Genomic DNA, 19,095 nt, shown 5'->3' with positions numbered 1-19,095 from the left:
AACAAATTTATGAATTACCGCTTGCTAATATGGATAGATGGCGCTAACCCTAAACAAAATAAACGAATAGCCATCAGTATCCATAAATATCTGTGAAACAGGCGCCATCTAGTTGATTTGTTTGTTAATACTAGAAATTATACTAGCTTTGATAAATTGTAGCTCGTCAATGTAACGAATTAGTTACAAAAATAGCTATTTGATATATTCTCGTCGCGACATCTGGTGCACTATAGGTACTAAATACCCGACTACGCTGTCTATTGAGTTATAGATGGTATAACTGAACAATATTACAAAGATGTCTAAACCTTAATATCATAGAAATAAACTTTAATATCTACTAAGCAATTTTACATACTACCGTTTAGTAAGGCACTCGGTGCTATATGATATGTTCTTTATTAACGAACAGCGAAATATTTAATATAAGTAAATTACTTAACCTACTTTTCTACGAATAGAACGCCTTTATAAGTCACTTCGTTCCGATAATAAATAAATACAAACTAAAGATCGAAAATGAAATGTTACTAAAGAAACGCACCTTAGTGGATTCGGTAATATTTTTACAGACAACGACGTTCTGACAGTGACTGCTGTGGTTCTAACCTTCAATTTAGTGTAAATATAAAGTACGCTTTATATGTTCCGATCCAATCCGATGTGTTGGGCAATCGTGTTGACAATAAATGCGGATGCACAGCTACTACAAAACTGTCTGCCGACACCCTGATTTCTCGCTCTTTTAAGTAATATTAGGATATTGTGAGAAGCCATCCTATTAAGGTGCCACACAACAAACGTGTCTTGTGTTGGATACAAGCAACCGGCAACTAGAAGCTAGACACACGTTTGGGCGGCGCCTAACATCTCGTGTCCACTACGACTACAGAGACAACTATTGATAAATTTCAAAATCTCGCGTCTTATGTAGATAAACAGCAAATCGATTTTTTAAGGTTTATTCCCTCACCTTGAAAAATTAACAAAAAATGGAAATAAAATGTTTTAGGGTCGTTTTCAGATAACCTCCAAAAATGTGTCCCTTTCAATAACTTTTATGTCATTACATGAATGCTAAGCATTGTTTATTTAAGATGATTGCTTGCTTACTTAGTCATCTGGTTAGTAAGTTAGTTAGTGTTGTCGGTTTGCACCTTAAAGGACGGATTGCACGCATTTTTTAATTTATCACAAACGCTTAGTTTATACGGCTAATTGTAAAGTAGTGGTCAATTATCATTACTCGATCTTTGTATTGATAATTATAACAACCTAGTGGAGTAATTCCACATAAAAATAATTTAACATCAATTAAATAATAACTTAAATATTAGTCAAGTTTCGAACGACATTGGGCTATCTCAAGTTAGTGATTGTTATGAATTTCGGTTACGTTCCAATTCCTTCTGACTTGACGGACTATACTATTATGACTTTAATTTGTTAATTTATGTTTATAGTAGTGAAAAATGGTTTTTTATGACAAAAATAAATAATTAACTTAACAATGAGGTTCATTCCGTATCCGTATTTTGCATTTTTTAAGCTTCTTATGTCAATGTCTATAAAAATGGGATATTGTGATTTTTAGTTTAATAATTTTGAAACATGAATGACATGAAACAAACAAACAAAAATGCTTGCCGGTTAGTGACCGGTGGGGAGATCCAGAGAGTCATTTGGGGGGGAAGGGGGATTCGAGCATCAGGATCGGGATCAGTTTGTGTCCTCGTGTGGTACTGTGTGATTGCTGCTTGCATACCCTTCGTAACCTCTCTCTACATCTCTACATTTGTCACGTGTCAGAGTCGATATGTACGATCGCGATGACACCTGTGTCAAGCAATTCAAGAATTTCTCAGTTTTGTAGTTTCTGGTTGAAACGGAAGTTGGACAAACTATTGTCTACAACTCGGGCAATAGAGATCAGGAAACCACCACGTGTAGTGTTAGAGGAGTTAGAAGGACGAAAGGTATGCAATCAAAAAAAGGAGAATAATTAAGTACAACAATAAGTTTATAACAGAAGAACCTGAGAGTGTTATTATGTAGGTGAGTTGAGTGGTGTGGTGCAAATGAAAGTGTACTGTGTAGGTGAAGTTAGGAGAAGCCCGAAGTCGAGTACACGAAGTGCGGGCCGACGTCCTCCAAGGTTGGAGACCAAGGGCGGAGGTGCAGAACCGGAGCGCAGCGGGTTCGGCGCGGAGGCGGTGAGTGGAGAGGCTGCACCGACAGCGGCGGTAGTGCAGCAGTGGATTCTATCACTTTGTACACGGAGGTGGAGTTCTACTTCGTCTTGAGCGTCGGCTTCAGTCACTCCTGCCGCTCCAAACTCGCTTGGTGAAGGTGAGGTACACAGTCCAGTTAGGAGGAGCGTAAACGTGAAGACCAGGTTTAGCGTGAGGCAGTCGAGGAACTGGTCATCAGGCAGGCGCGAAAGCGCGTTGGGAGTAAGACCAGGTGTAGGACTTCGAAAGGGTGAGACTTCGTATATTTACTAGGTCTGGTGAAGACCAGATGCCTCCAAGGTCAGTACAAGAATGACGAGCGTCTCGTAGAGCGAGAGATATAGAAAAAAGATAGAAACAATTAAATACGAAAAACAAACTTCCTAAAATGTTTGCTAAAGAAAGAAAATAACATGAGCCCCCAAATTATATTTTTGTAATGACATTAAAAAAAATATATATATATATATATATATAACCGTCAATGTGAATAATAACCGCCGAAGTATTTTAATAACCGGCAATCTATCTCACCACCGCTCTACATGTCTTTCAACCCTGACGTTGGCGAAATCGTCGCGCAAAACTTAGAGGATGGAAAAAAATAAAAGAAAGGAGCTGCCCTAAGTACAGAATCAACGTGCATATTACCAAAAGTTCTGTTAAAATTTGACTCTTCAAAATGAAGCGAAGAAATGAAGATGGTCTTTGATCCAACGTTTATATTCGGCAGTCCTATGATTTCCAACCATTCTTTCTTCCTTTTTTCATTTCTAGGAAAACTTGAAATAATAATAATAAAACAATAAAAACCTCATAGTGAATTGTTTTAATAACAGAATATCGATAATATGTATGCTTACAAGATCAACACTATCTCAAAATAATCGTTAACAACAATCATCAAAATATACAAACAAACAGGCAATCTAAAGTAACAAAAGCAAAATTTGGCAAGATTTATAAATAAACTACTTAAATAAGTCTAATTACATAAAATATTCGGGCTATTGTGTGATTTATAGACAAAAAAATAACACATGCCTGTGCAATGTAACATTCGATTGATTTGCAGTTTTTCTAAAGCCGCATCCTTTAATGCTGCAGCGTCGCATTTTTATTAATACCTAATTATTCTCACTGTCAATATTTTTGTCCAATTTAATTATAATACATGTGAATAATTCAATAATACATTTGGAAAAACATTTGTTTTGACATTTGATGTACTTCCCTTTGACAACGGTATCATGTACCTCATGTACTTGAAATGGCCACGGTTGGCATTTAAAATGACGTTACGAATTTTCGATTCCCGTGTTTGACACAGACCAATGTAATGCTATCTCTTTTGGCTTAAAACGGCACGTAATAGTTAAACAAAGACAATAATATGTTTATGTTTTCGACGACGAAATGCATCATATACATATAACGTCTGATTTATATATGTCAACGTAACATGTCCTTTAGTTTCCATAGTCTAAGGCGCAAAACGACGGAGCCAAAGTTGAAATACAAAACAAAAGTTGAAGTTGAAGTTGAATGTTTTTATAGTTAAATTTATGAAATAGTACGTAATTAGCATTGGAAATAACAAAATTCGGAGATACTATCAGTACGATAGAATATGCCAAGATCGGACATGAAAAGTGAGTAAACAAAATCAGACAAAATCAGACATGAAAAGTGAGTAAATTGTCAAAGTGCGAGAAATAGCTTACAATAGCAAATTTAGACACTAATATTTTAGTAAATATTGGTTGGAAATCTTTCAGGAATCAAGTTTCAAAAGTAAGGGTGTTTACTAGAAAACGTATAATGGGAGTGATGAAAATGAAACGGGTCCGTAGTTTTACACTACACATGTTGTTCCACTGCCTGAGTGATGACACTCAACATATGTATACAACGGCGCAGCCCATCAGGAATAGTTGTTCCCAGATGCCAGATGACCTTATTTATCATGCTGGGATAGAAATATGCGTTAACGGTAAGTCTTTCCCGGCTTTTCAGCAGTGCCACCAGGGTCTCTCATGTTGAGACTCATACAGCTATCTGCTTGGATCGTTCGATCAATACACAATTGGGGAACTTTCGACCATGACTGGTGAGAACTGTATTCGTTTACTCCTCACCCGTTCAAGGACGTACTGGTATGAAACGGATGTGGCAATACGTTTAGCAAAGTGAGACAAAATGCTCCATGGGAGGCCGGCATTTCATGGGAAACGTCGAGCTGTGATAACGCGTAGTGGAGTCCTAACATAGGAGTGTAGCCCTACTCCGAAGTACTCAAAGGGACCCAAGTTCGTCCATGGTTCACGGCTGACTGTAATCATATATAATCACAGAAGTAGTCCGAATATCAAACTTGGGCAGACCTCTCTACTGAAGCCGAACGGCTCGCTGGCCTAAACTTCGAAAAATGGACCTGTCGTCCAGTATGAACTGAACTGAACCACTATGAACTAAAAATGCAGCCGGGAAGCTTGGGGTCCTAACCAAGGTGAGAAGTTTCTTTGTACCGGGGATTTTGCAACAGCCGTAACAGCCGTGTCAGGCACAAATCCGATCTGCATGGGACGTTGCTGCCACGTATAAGATGGATTTGCTAAATATCCGCTCCGCTAAATATCCGTTCGCCACCGCCAGGGAGTCCATCCTCACACTCTGGAACCAAGTCGATCTCGTACTGAACGGTTTCATAGGAGCTTCCTCACACGTACAATTAAGTTGAGGAATGAATTCCCTATCGGGGTTTTCCCGTAGGAATACAGTATGGAGCCCTTCAAAAGGGGTTCAAGGAGGGCCTTAAAGGATTGGCAACGCACTCGTGGCGCAAATTACCACCTTCAATTCCAATAAATAAAGTACGAAGAGGTTTATGGGTGATTCAGATTTATTTAGAGATGAAGCTACTAAGCCTTAATCACCAACGTAAAAGTTGCTTGTCTCTATCCTACAGAATATATCATGGAGACTGTGCGACGGAACTACATGAAATAATTCCACCATGCTTTTTCTATCATCAAGAAACTAGACGTAGGCTGAGTTTCTACCTCTATATTTTTTATGAGATTCGCACAAAGTGTCATTTCGAATAGAGTTCCTTGCCTGTAGACGTATTCCCAGAACGCTACAACTTGGGTTTTTCAAAGAGAAAATTGATAGGTGTGCTTGCTCCGTTGTGGATCTCATCATCATTCTCCATTTCGCACTTCATCAAGGAGATGAAGATCAAATGTTGTGAATTTATTTACGTATTTTTTTATGAAATTAAAAAGTATGTACTGAAATATAAGTAGATAATACTTTTCAGCAGTTTACAGTTGAATTATTCAAAGACTAAAACGACGAAAGAAGAAAATTATTGAATAGTTAGGTCGTTCATAAGAAAGAACTTAAGTAAAGGCGGATCAATGATTATTATTAAGCGTAATGTAAAATCAAAGAACTTAAGGATATTACAGACCTCTCTACTGAATGGACTATTGAAATTTCATATGTGGAATTGGATCCGTGACCCATCTTATGTGTACACAGGCCCCCCTCTACTAATTACAACGAGCTTGAATTAATTATGGAAGATAGTTTAAAACAGATTTTACCAAAAAAAAAACCATGTTAGTCTGTGGAGATTGCAATGGTTGCAGGTTTACCTGTTGGAAAACTGTTCTACTTCTGTAAGACTCATTTATTTATTAAAAAGTTTTAACTTGATCAATCTTTTCTTGGAACCAACTCGCATCACTGCTTCATCGTCTACTTGTATTGATAACATTTTTTGCAACACAAACGCAGTATCTAAATCAATAATAAATTGCTTAAGGTCAAACCATAATGGCCAATTGGGTACTTTTAATTGTAAAATGACCAAGAAGGTAGATCAATTTCTCTGCAGACCGATTACCACAGAACGAATCATTAGATTTCAAAAGAATATCGACAATAGTTGAAATTCCCTCCCCCATATACCGAAGATTCTAAATATTTTATATAGCACGATATTTAATTGCATTAGAACTGAATTTGATAACGTGATCATCGAAAACACTAACTTTCCACAGGGAGAGTAAATTCAATGACTGGGCACCAGTATGTATACTGTATAAGAGTAGGTCTCGTTGGTATGAGCTATATGCTATGAAAACTTATCATACTAATTCCAGTTTTATAGAATATGTTAAAAGTTATTCATAAATATTTAAAAAAGTATGTGTAGTTAAGGTTAAGTTTCACAGCGATAAAATTATACAATCGAAAAATAAATCTAAAACTACTTGGAGTATAATAAATAAAGAGTCAGGCAGGGTTAAACAACGTGATAGAGATATAGTTCTAGAGTTAGACGGCAAACTTATTAAATCAAAAGATGAGGTAGCCCAAGCTTTTGAATCGTTCTTTTCGGAAATCGCCGTGAACACTACAAAATCATTAAATACCTCTCCATCTCTTGCTATTGATCTCCTAAAGAAAAATGTTACATTTTGTGACAGTGTATTTAATTTTCATCATGTTAATTGAAAAGACATCATTAAATTTATACATCTTAAAAAAACTTAATATCTCTGGGGCATATCGACTAAAGTTATAGACTCGGTAATTTTACTAATTTCCCCACATTTAGCTGATGCATTCAATAGGTGCGTTGACGAAGGTATTTTTTCCCGATTTGATGAAATACAGTAAGGTTATTCCTTTATTCAAAAGCGGTAGGAAAGTTGATCCTACTCATTATAGGCCCATTTCAATTCTACCAGCTTCAAGTAAAATATCCCAAATAGTTATGTTGACTCAACTACTGTCGTATTTCGGTACGAATCATATTTTTCATAGTGAACAATATGAGTTTACTAGTGATAGACCGACTTGCGATGCGAGGGTAGCACTACTAAAACATATCTTTGATTCTTGGGAAAGGTCCCGAATGCTATTGGGGTTTTCTATGACCTCTCAAAGGCATTAGATTGCGTGGACCATATTACTCTAATTAGGAAGCTGCAATATTACGGAGTAAGTGGCAAGGCGTTGGAACTTGTCTTGTCATATCTTAATATACGATGTGTATTTGTTAGCGGCATATAACACGATAGGTAGTTTTACTGCCTTCCTGAGTACATAACGCTAACTAACCAAAATTTGCAAATGAGTAAATTTTTATCAAAATATGTTAGTTCAAAGACTATAAATTAGTCCAACTATCGACATATGACATAATTATTACGGTATTTTGTTCTGTTATAGAATTAATTACGGTTGTTCTATTGTACTATATTCCGTAGTCAAATACGTTCAGTATTTGCCTACAAATTTTTTGAGAAAAGAAAAGAAATCTTCAAATCAGTTGTATTGAAAGTTACCGGGAAATTCGAAGTGACCCAAATTGATAGTAAACAACGACAATAAATCTAAAATCAACATCCATCCAACGTCGGGACACAGTGAACAAGACAAATCAAAAAACAACTATTTTATTTGTGTATTAATTACAAAACTCAATAATGTCATATGTACGTAACATAGTTAGATAACATACTGGAACAGTTTTAGTAATCTATAAAGATTAAAATAAAGATACAGGAAGGTAGAGTGCCCGTGCGTAAAATTGCATTTTCTCTGTGAAGGCACTAATTGAGTATTCTGTAAGGTGGTAATCGGTTTATTGAGTAATTTTAATGCAATGAGTTTGCTTATGGAGCGGCTCATTACGAAAATAGAAAACTCTTGCATGTTTTAAAAATATATATTAATTACGTAGTACAGCGTGAGGTTATTCCCATTTGGTCCACTACTACTGGTCCACCGTCAATTTTAAATCCCAACTGATCCACTCCATAATTTGCAACTCCCAACGGATCCCTTCATTATATTTCTTAATTTGAAGAAGCTTAAAAATCAAATATACATTTTATTGTGCTATTGTGGTTAAATGTTATAATTATCTGTTATTTTATATTAATATTGACACATTTCAAATCACAAGTAATCAAAAATCAGTCTTAAATAATATTTAAAATCTAAGTTTTAACTGTGGTATTCCCAGTCAAAAGTTGGTCAGAGACGTACTTGTGTCATTTATCGATTGCTATTTATTTTGTTAATCGTCGCTTTGCAAGCGGGCTTGTTACCAGGGGGTCTACTCCCAAAAGTAAAATCCGATACACGTAGCTGCGTACGTCCTTCGTTTTAATAATTTCTTACTCTGAAACGCGTTAAGTGCCCAATTGCGGAACGATTGCGGAATGAAACGCGTGATTTATATGGGTGTCCGATATCGGATGTTGATAAAGCTACTACGAAAAGCCATTTTGACAGGATTTTGACAACGTGTATCCGTGCTTCGTATCGGACACGGAAGTAACGACGAGTCGAAGATCGTAATTTGACACAAGTAGTTGCTTTCGTGTCGTATTTTGACATTATTTTCATCTTAGAAATGACATAAAACCAACGGTAGCTCGAGGGTATCGTTTGTACATCGTTTGTGTAAAAAAATAGTGAATACTGTTAGTTGTGGAGGCGCTCGGACAAGAAATACGTGAAGATGAAGTAGAGAGACGACGTCAAAGGAATCGCAGTTTCTTGGTATCGCTTACTGATAGCAAAGTTGTAAGCGATTACCGGCTCGCTGCGAGAATTTTGTATAATCTTTTTGAAGATGTAACACGCATGGTGTTCAAAAATATTCTAGGTTTATTGACCCACCACCACCAAGAAAAGTTATTTCTCGATCTGCAAATATGGTTTGTTTGTCAGATTGCACATTATGTTCATTCGTAAGCATGTCTTAGATTGTGTCGTACACAAAGTAATAGAAACTTAAGAAACGAAAGTGGAAGATCCGCCTACAGGAAGAATAATAGAGGCATCCCCCAAGGTAGCTTCTCTTTCTGTTTTACATAAACGATCTTCCAAGATATATTAGTAAACAAATGGTATTATTTGCAGACGATAGCACTGCTGTTATAAAGTGTGAAGACAAAGAGCAATACGAACGTGACATTAATAAAACTATAAGTGACATCATAGGATGGATGAATGGAAATGGTCTCAGTATAAACCTAACAAAAACTAACATCATGCAATTTCACTCGTCTAAAAGACTGCTGATAGAGTTAAACATCTCGTTTAATCTTGTTAATATAGAACAAGTTAAACACACAAAATTTTTGGGTCTTATCCTTGACAGCAATTGCAACTGGAAAGGCCATGTTGAGAACTTGTGTAACAATTTGTCACGGTTTATGTACCCATTGAGAAAATTAGTACAGAATGCGTCTGTGGATGCGGCCTTAACAGCTTATTTTGGTTCTGTGCAGTCTATATATAAATTACTGTATAATTTTTTTGGGAAACTCAGTAGAGTTTATGCAGGTATTTAAGATACAAAAACGCTGTGTACGTATCATCTGCGGTGGGTCTCAAATGGATTCGTGTAAGCCATTTTTCGACAAGTGCATAATCCTACCTTTACCATGCCTGTACATTAAGGATGTCCAGAAATATCCGTCATATTTTGAAAACGCAGATAAAAGGAACCATAGAAGTTTAAGACTTGTGCAAAGAATGGTTTACTCGGGCAATCATACCTCAGCATTTAACCACAAAAGCTTTTATGTGATGTCGGTCAAAATATACAAAAGCATTCCGAATGAATTTAAAAGATTAGAGCACATAAAATTTAAAAATGCTCTTAAAACTTTATTATAGTGTACAAGAGTTTTTGGACGACAGTAACAAATTTGGTGACTAGCGATGTGACACGTTTATTAACATATTTTTTTCTCATATTGTGTATATAATTTAATTTTATTCTGTGACATTTAAATAATATTGTACACCTTAACTGGTAGACTATAGAGCGCAAACCAATGTTATATTTTAAGACCTTATGTTATTACCTATAGGGTAAAACCGGGATAGATGCCGCAGTGGGATAGGTGCCTCGTTTTCAAAAACCTAACTTCCCCAAATCGCAACAAAAAAATATTAGTTTAAATAAGGAGTATAGACACCACTCATCAAAGTTCCTGCGGGGCTTCGTGTGGAATAGACGCGTTTAGCTTATGCATGCGCGTATCTCCGCGACGAACACGACATGGGTTCAAAATTTCAGACGCAAGTATTTACTATTGCATAACTTTGTAAGTTAAAATAAATTCCGTTTTATTTTTATTATAACTATACACTGGTTCATTAACTGCGCACCTAGGTGTCAGTAATCGCTCTTTTGAATATAGCTTGGTTAAATAATAAAAAGGCATCTATCCATATCGAACAGGATAGTCACTTCGATTTTTCGCAGTATAGGAAAAGACAAGAAAGTTAGGAAAAGAAAATAATAAAATACATTATTTTAGTAAAAAAGACAAATAAATGATAATATGTAGTTTAAAAGTAAGTAAAAGTAGTTTAAAGACAAATTAGTCATATTACAAACAGCGAACATTTTTGTATGGAATGCTTTGATAGCTACAGAAATACGAAGTGAAGTAGGTAGTAACTTTAAATACGTATATATTTATTGTTATAGATGTATACACAATATATTAAAGATTACAAATAAAACATTTTATTATGAATTTTACTATTTCAAAGAGCGTCTATCTTTCTTAGTATTTTCATCGTGTGGCGTCTATCCATACGTGTAGGCATCTATCCTCAAAAAAATAGGTTTGCAAAAAGTCAATTTCTTCAAAATCAGTAAATGTTAGGTCAATAAAATCAAGTCTTAATGTAATATAAAAGATTAAACTAGTTATATCCATAGGAATTATTCATGGTAAACCAATAATTTTGAAATTAAGAGGCCCTTTCAAAAAGTGGGAAATCTAACCCGGTTTTACCCTAGTTATTAATAAATGTATTCTTATTCTTCATTAAAAAAAAAAATTTTTTACAGACAAACTTTGCTATGTCTGTGAGCTCAATATATGAACAAAGATGGCCCTGTAATAATGTAGTGCGTTGATGGAAGTAACACACTGTAAATTGCCCTTGTATTTTCTATACATGGGCAACACAACTCAACATATTAAGTTGCGTTCAATATGTACCGGAATTGAGACGTACGAAATTGCAAGTGACGCCATCAAGAGATTGAATGGCCTGAAATAATTTCTAGTATTGTAGAGCAACTTGTGTTTGGAAGTTGTGTATTCAATCATATACTTAAGACTCATACCTATGTAAAATATAAAATTTGCACTTGATGTAATGATTGAAAATGAATAAACGAGTGAACACAATAAACTTTTTATTTTAATAATTATAAAGAACTTAATGCTGCGCTGCTATCAAGTTAAGTACAGCTGCCTGGAGCAAGTTCCGCCCTTCCGCTGCCATGCCGCTTTACCTTATTGAAAACGTAATAAAAGCAAACATTAACTCAAAATAATACAATTTATTATTAATACATGCTCGTGCGTATGCGTAATGAAAACCAGCAAAACACATTTTTATAGCTTAAAGAAGATAGGCCCAAGAAGCTATACCCAGATGCATAGATTGAGCATAGATTGATGAGCGTCACTTTCTAGAAATTATGAATAAGAACAAAGATACAAAACCTAAACACATACCTTCTGCTAGCACTTGCTGGAGCTAGTCTTGGTGGAGCCTGCTAGCCCGTAAATAATATGGTGATTAACTAATTTCCCTTCAGATCTTGTAGCAGAAAACTACGTCAAAATATTGATGCTTCTGCATGAACTCTCGGAGCATTTCAATTTGGTCAGCAATGGCGTGGACATTCAACTTTATTACACAATATTTTTAATATATATTAGTCAGATTATGTATATTATCTACATTTTTAGAAATTGAAGATTTGTATTTTCAAAATCTCGTCGTCATTTTTCACGACGACAGATACTATTTTTAAACAAATGCTTTATGGCAGTGACACGTAGTCATTTTGACGATGGCTTTGAATTCAAAATGTTTAATTAGCCACTTAGAATAAATTTTATATTACAAAGATATTGGTAATAGCATATTGTAAGTTACATTAATAGTATTTTACATAAAATTAACATATTTGTTGTGAAATGTTCATTTTATAACATAATTTGATTTTTACAGTATGTCCATCTTAAAGGACCCTATTTTTTCATTCATTCTACTGGTATTCTACATTCACGTTAGCCGTGCCGACGTTGCCTATGGCCAACGAAGCACGGCCATCGTTGATCCGAAAGTCCTTCGGGGTACGAGCAACCAACGAACTACGTATTATGAGCTTCGTTGCGGACGCAGTGACGTAGACTACATCACTACGTTACGTAGTACGTGACTGCGTCCGTCTTTCGTTTGTGTATCGTTTTGAGCGCATCACTAGAGCCTCAGCAACGTCCCACCTTATAGTGTTTCAACTTAAAATATACATATCGTATTGTTATTTCGTGGATTCTTTTTCGTTTTTTTTTTGCTGGACTCGGATTTTTGTACTTATCGTTAAATGTTGACTAGGCTATCATAAAAACAAAGTGTTCTGGGTAGTACCGCGGAGCAAACTTCGTAGCTCTTGGTCCCGGATTCGATTCCCGATAGAACCAATTTGGGAAATGAACTTTTCTGCAGTGATTTTGGACTAGGTGTTCTGAGTAGTGCTGCGGAGTGAATTCCGTAGTCCTTGGTCCCGAATTCGATTCCAGGTAGAAAACCAATTTGGAAAAAATCTAAATTGGTTTTGACCTCGGTGTTCTGGGTAAACTTGATGAACTAATTAAAAAAAAGATAAATTTTTGTCTATTTTGTTGTTAGACAACCACCAGTGGATGTTGCATGCCGCTGCGATAAACCTTTGGGGGAATTTATCGCTCTCGTAACGAACAATAAAACGGCCTCGTGAACTTCGTGAATGGCGATATAATTATAATGTTTCGTGGTTTTTACTAATAGCTTTTTATCAAACCGGGCAAACAATTTGCAATCGCTGACATGACAATTAACGTAACTAAAAACTGTCAAACATTTTCGGCAAGCGTGATACTCTCTTTGGTGACTTTCGTCCATAGAGACTGCCACAGCCAGCCGGTGATAATAGGCGGCGTCTAAAGCCGCCACAAATCTATTATATCCACATTTAGCTGTCGAATTCGAGTGATAAAACCGCCATTTTAAAATTGTGTCACAATAACAATCATGGCGAGCCCAATGATGTCATATTTTTGATGCGCCGCGCGCATCTCACCCAACAAAAGAATATCACAGTGCCAGACTTGGCCGCAAAAATCACAGCTCATATTGAAACATTTTGACAGTTCTGCACAGTAATTTTATCAACGTAAAAATTGAACACGACCAACGAATAAACAGGTACAGTAAAAAGAAACAAGGCTTTTCTTAAAAAACAGCAGTTATAAAAAAAACCTGTTGTATTGGTGTCTTACGGCGCGTGTACACAAGAAATTCGTCGTGTCTGCAACAGAAAAGATGAGAATGGCCTTGTACACTACAAGAATTTTGTCGGATCTAGCCACGAAAATATTTCGTGTCTGTTGCAGACAAGAAAATGATGAGTATGTACACGATACGAATGCTTTCGGGTAGGTGTCGTTTTACTACCGACTGTGTGAAGAAATATGTTGACTACTAATAAAAAATAAATGTGATTGCAAATTATATGTATAGAATAATAAATATTTCTCTCCACGCCTCAAAAGTACGTCGTTTATCTTTATAAATCTCTAAGGTTTTGTTTCACAATACGGCACGGGTCGTTCCTCTACTAAACTTATAAATAAATAATGCATTTTATTAGTTGCAATGAAATTAGTGGTGCAACAGTGGTACTTTGCAAAATCAGTCCACGCGCATAAACATTCGTTTACTGACAATGCGCCCTATGCAATAGCAGCAGAGCGCGTCGAGTCGGGGGTAGACAAGATTTTTTTCTTGTCCGGCGCCGAGGCTGTGTACACAGTTCGTGTGTAGAAACGACACGAATTCTTGCATAGACCCGGCGATTTTCTTAGCGTAATCACGCGCCCTTAGGATGTGATTTGGCTTTGTGATTGACTTTCTACTAATTCAAATTAAACAGAGATAATTTTTTGAAATAGTTTTTCGGCCTTGGTGTAAATTTCTATTTTTCGAGATACGACAAGATCTCTTTCCGGCGTCGACACGGCGTCGATATAATGCATTTCGACGTTGAAAACATAAAGATGTTATTGTCTTTGTTCAACTACTGCGTGCTGTCGTAAGCCTAAAGAGATAGCATTACATTGGTCTGTGCAAAACACGGGAATCGAAAATACGTTACGTCATCTTAAATGTCAACTGTGTCCATTTCGCAGTACATGATACCGTTGTCAAAGGGAAGTACATCAAATATCAAAACAAATGTTTTACCAAGTGTTTTATTGAATTATTCGCATGAATTGTAATAGAATGGACAAAAATATTGACAGTGAGAACAATTATGTATTAATAAAAATGAGTCGCTGCACCATTAAGTGATGTGAACAATATCAAAAGCGAAAACCAACCGAATGTTAAATTGCACAGGCATGTGTTATTTTTCTGGCTATAAATCACAGAATAGCCCAAATATCACATGTAATTAGACTTATTTAAGTTGTTTATCCATAAATCTTGCCAGATTTTGCTTTGGTGACTCTAGATAGCCTGTTTGTTTGAATATTTTGATGATTGTTGTTAACGATTATATTGTGATAGTGTTGTTCTTGTAAGCATACATATTATCGATAGTCTGTTATTAAAACAATCCATAACGAGATTTTTATTATTTTATTATTATTCAATTTATTATTTCAATTTAACCTACAAATGAAACAAGAAAGAAAGGATAGTGTAAATCTATGACTACCGAATATAAATATAGGATAAAAGACCATCTTCATTTGTTCGCTTGCATTTTGAAGAGTCAAAATTTAACAGAAATTTGAATGTAACTAGATTATATGATAATACAATTCCATCATTAGGTTTGTCTATACATAATTTTATAGTTAATTTAGATTAAACAAGACTCATTTACTAGGCATTCTTAGTTCCTGAAAATAAAATTATCCACCCGTTTCCGATTTTGTCCCACTGACATCTCTAACTACTAAAAATTACTTTTTTCTAAAGCCAACAACACAGTGACATGTTGGCCAACGTTGCCGAGAGAACGCTAATTATCACCGTATTTTGCCTTGCCTTGCCATCGTTCGGTGTCATATTCCTAGCTGACCGAGTGAAGGCGAGCGCCAATGTGTATAGTGTATAGAGCTCGTTTTGCGTGGCTTATCGCAACTCGCAGTCGCTCGTGACCACTTGTCTCACTTCGGAGAGGTGTCTATTTTTCTGTACAAATCGAAGGCGCTCGACCAATAGTAGTCAATTGACATTGTATACAATTAGACATTTGCATGCTATTTAATACATTCCGAACATGTTTGTACTAACACTGTCTCTCGACACATCTTTTTAATTTATTTATACATATTCTGTTAAACCATGTTTTAAGCAAATAAACATATGATAACAGTATTATTGATTTAATTATTGTCGATAATATTACTACTATTATATACGTAACTTTTAATTATTTCCAAAGTAAATTGAAGTGTTAAAGATTTACTTAAACCGCTCACTGATATTAATAATAATAAATGTTTTCTATGTAAATCAGATGTCTGGGACCCCGCGATACAGGCTTGCCTAGTGTGGGGACCGCGGTAAACATAAAATTGTACCTATCAATCTGTGAAATAAATGTTATTATTATTATTATAATTCTGTACCAATGCATAAATACAAAAAGCTCACACTATTTGAAAACCTTTGAAAATTTTCTTTCTAATATCAATCTTGAGGTTGGAAATGCATAGCGATGGTCAGATTAATATTATAAAATTTTCGCTTTTTTAATATACTTTTTAAAATTATATTTTTTCCTGCACAAATTCACTTTTTATACTATTTGAGCATTTATAAATGCAAAATAATAAATTCTCAAATGACGTTCCCGGATATTCCCATAAGAAATAAAATATTCCCAAATAGAATATTGATTTTAATTAAACGTTTCCAAGTCGATAATGACTTTTCGATAGATTATGGTCCAACACTAAAGCCAATTTTTGTATAAGCATGTAAAAGAACCTATTTCACCATTCGCGTTATCGGTCCGTTATTGTCTATGGGATCCGAAGCCCAAAACGAAAACGTTGTGGCTAACGGACTGCGGACAGCTCACGGATCGTTTTGATTTCGTACGCAGCTGCGGTTGTATATTTTGAGAGTAGGCCTTCTGTAATTTATATTCATTATCAATAAGCCCAATTTGCAAATGGTCTTATCTCTTAGAGCTTTGAATAGATTTTCTTATCGACTGTATCACAGTCAAAATAAGCTTTTAAGTATCAGGGTTATCAGGTGGGAATAAAATATAATTATTTATTCTTGATACCCTGCATATATTCCGATGGGAATAGAAAATACTATGAAATAAAACGGATCTACCCGGGGGTCTGTTTTAGGAGATCAGATGGGAATAATCAATCGTGAGTATTGAACCTATGGAAAGTGAAAAATGTAAATGAATGCAATTCACTGAAGTTATGGACTAGAGTGCTCTTTTCAAATAAACTTAAATGCTATGGAATCTTTGAATCTTTGTGTGAAATCTAGAGCCATGTGGTCTGTCCATGCATCTTTATGTAACACGTAGTGTTCAATTTTGTAATATGACTTTTTAATTACAATATTTTAATATAATTTTAAACTTAGAGAATCTTAATATATGCTCCAAATATTATTTTCAAAACGTATACAATTCCCCATAAAATAATCGTTTGCCTTAGTTACACAAAATCGTGGTACCATGAGTTTGGACTTAGCTCTAAGGTTATTAGAGCTAAGTCCAAACTCGTGGTACTTTACACGTTTAATGTATCTCTCTTGCCTCTCCATTATCGACTTGGTAACTTATACTACACGCGAAGAGGGTGCCTGGATACCTATGATATAGGCTAGACCTAGTTTAGGCTCTAGTCTCCCATAAATATAAATAATTAGTAGCAGAAGAGCTTCTTGTGAAAGAGTTCGTCGGGGGTAGTACTGCCACCTTACCTATTTCTGCCACCAAGCAGTAATGTCAACATTACTGTGTTCTGGTTTAGAAGGGTAAGGGCGCTGGTGAAATTACAGACACATGGGACTTGTCAAGTTATGTCTCAAGGTGACGGGCGCCGTGGCAGTGCCTCTCAGATCTTTGCGATTTAAAGCTCTATGAGTAGCACTGCAACTGTTATGGGCAGGCGTGTTACTCACCATCAGGCGTACGACTTGTTCGTCCCGTTACTAGATATTATAATCTCAGCGCAGAGTACTAAAAAGACCGACCTCAAAAGTACGTGGAATTACATATAATTACCAAGTTTTGTTGAAATCGGTTACCGGAAAGTGTGCAAACCCGGATTCATTCCCTAGTTTGCCACTATATGGGGGCTTACACAGGAGATAATAAAAATCGGTTCTCACTACTTAAAGTATATTGAGAGAGAAAAACGCATTGAATTGGAGAATAGCAAAATCAGCCATTAAAATAATTGCTGCTTATTATTATATATTATTATATATGCAGTGTAAGCGCTAAATATAAAAATAAATCTTCATGCGTGAAAAGCCACCCTTAGAGGTAGATGATTTTCTTCAAAATTAAATGGGACCACTATGGAGGTACTCTCTTTGCAACAAAAAAGAATCATCAAAATCGGTTCACGAATACCGGAGTTATCGCGTAATATACATACAAAAAAAACATACAGTCGACCTGCACCTTTTTTGAAGTTGGTTAATAAAATTATCATAATTCTAAGTACTTTGTTATTAATATACGTCCTGTAGCTAGTAAATAATTTTGTATTTGTATTAACTGGTCGCAAACTAGGTAATTACCAGTACTACGTGTACCTGAACGTGGTAGGTACCAAGAGATAGGTACTTAAATTTACAACTATTAACGTACACAACGGACAGGGGTGTCGCGTCACTTGGTATAAAAAAAAAAGTAAGAGTTAGTATCTTAACACAATATATTTAAATGTATGTAATTAAGTAATTGTTAAAAAAAGTAAATTGATAATCAAATAAAATATTAAATAATAGAACAACAAAGCACCTACTATACGTTCGAATACTATTTCATCCAAAAGCAATTTTAAACTAGGATCTTTAGTAACATCACAAGCACACATAAACATTATTTAATCATTCCTTAATTGTTTCAAAATACAGGAAAATGTACAATTGTTTCAAGTAACTAGTCAAAGTTATTATAACCTTTTATTACCAGGAATATTCTAAATGGCATGTTTACATTGTAAATAACACATGATTGTATTCGTAGAGTTCGCAGACTAAAACACATACGACAAAACCAACATCATTCATTTAACTCAGTACATGAAATATTATGAATAAATAATTATTAGACATTATCACGTACGTTACTCTGATCCCAAAGTACCTAAAACACTTGTGTCACATAAATCGGAAACAATGGTGGCACCACAAACACCCAGACCCGGGACAATATAGAAAGTTAGTTTTCTACATTGACCCGGCCGGGGCTCGAACCCGGGACCTTCGAAATGGCGACACCATGAAAACCGGTGTGCAAGCCACTCGACCACTGAAGTCGTCATTATTAGACTAAGGGCGCCTGCTAATTTTCATACAATAACAAAAAAAATATGCAACAGTGTGCGACTGTGGCGCTTCAGCTGCGGTTCTAAATATTATATGAAAGTCAGTATTGGCGCGGTTGCAGCACAACTGACGCGCGCGCCACTGCAGCATTTCCAGAAGCGTCTAATTTCAAGGCAAATTTATTTGTTTT

The sequence above is a fragment of the Hyposmocoma kahamanoa genome, unplaced genomic scaffold, assembly GCF_003589595.1.
Source record: "Hyposmocoma kahamanoa isolate Upper Pololo Valley unplaced genomic scaffold, ASM358959v1 232, whole genome shotgun sequence".
In the NCBI taxonomy this organism is placed as follows: Eukaryota; Metazoa; Arthropoda; class Insecta; order Lepidoptera; family Cosmopterigidae; genus Hyposmocoma; species Hyposmocoma kahamanoa.
Note: the sequence above shows the minus strand (reverse complement) of the source record.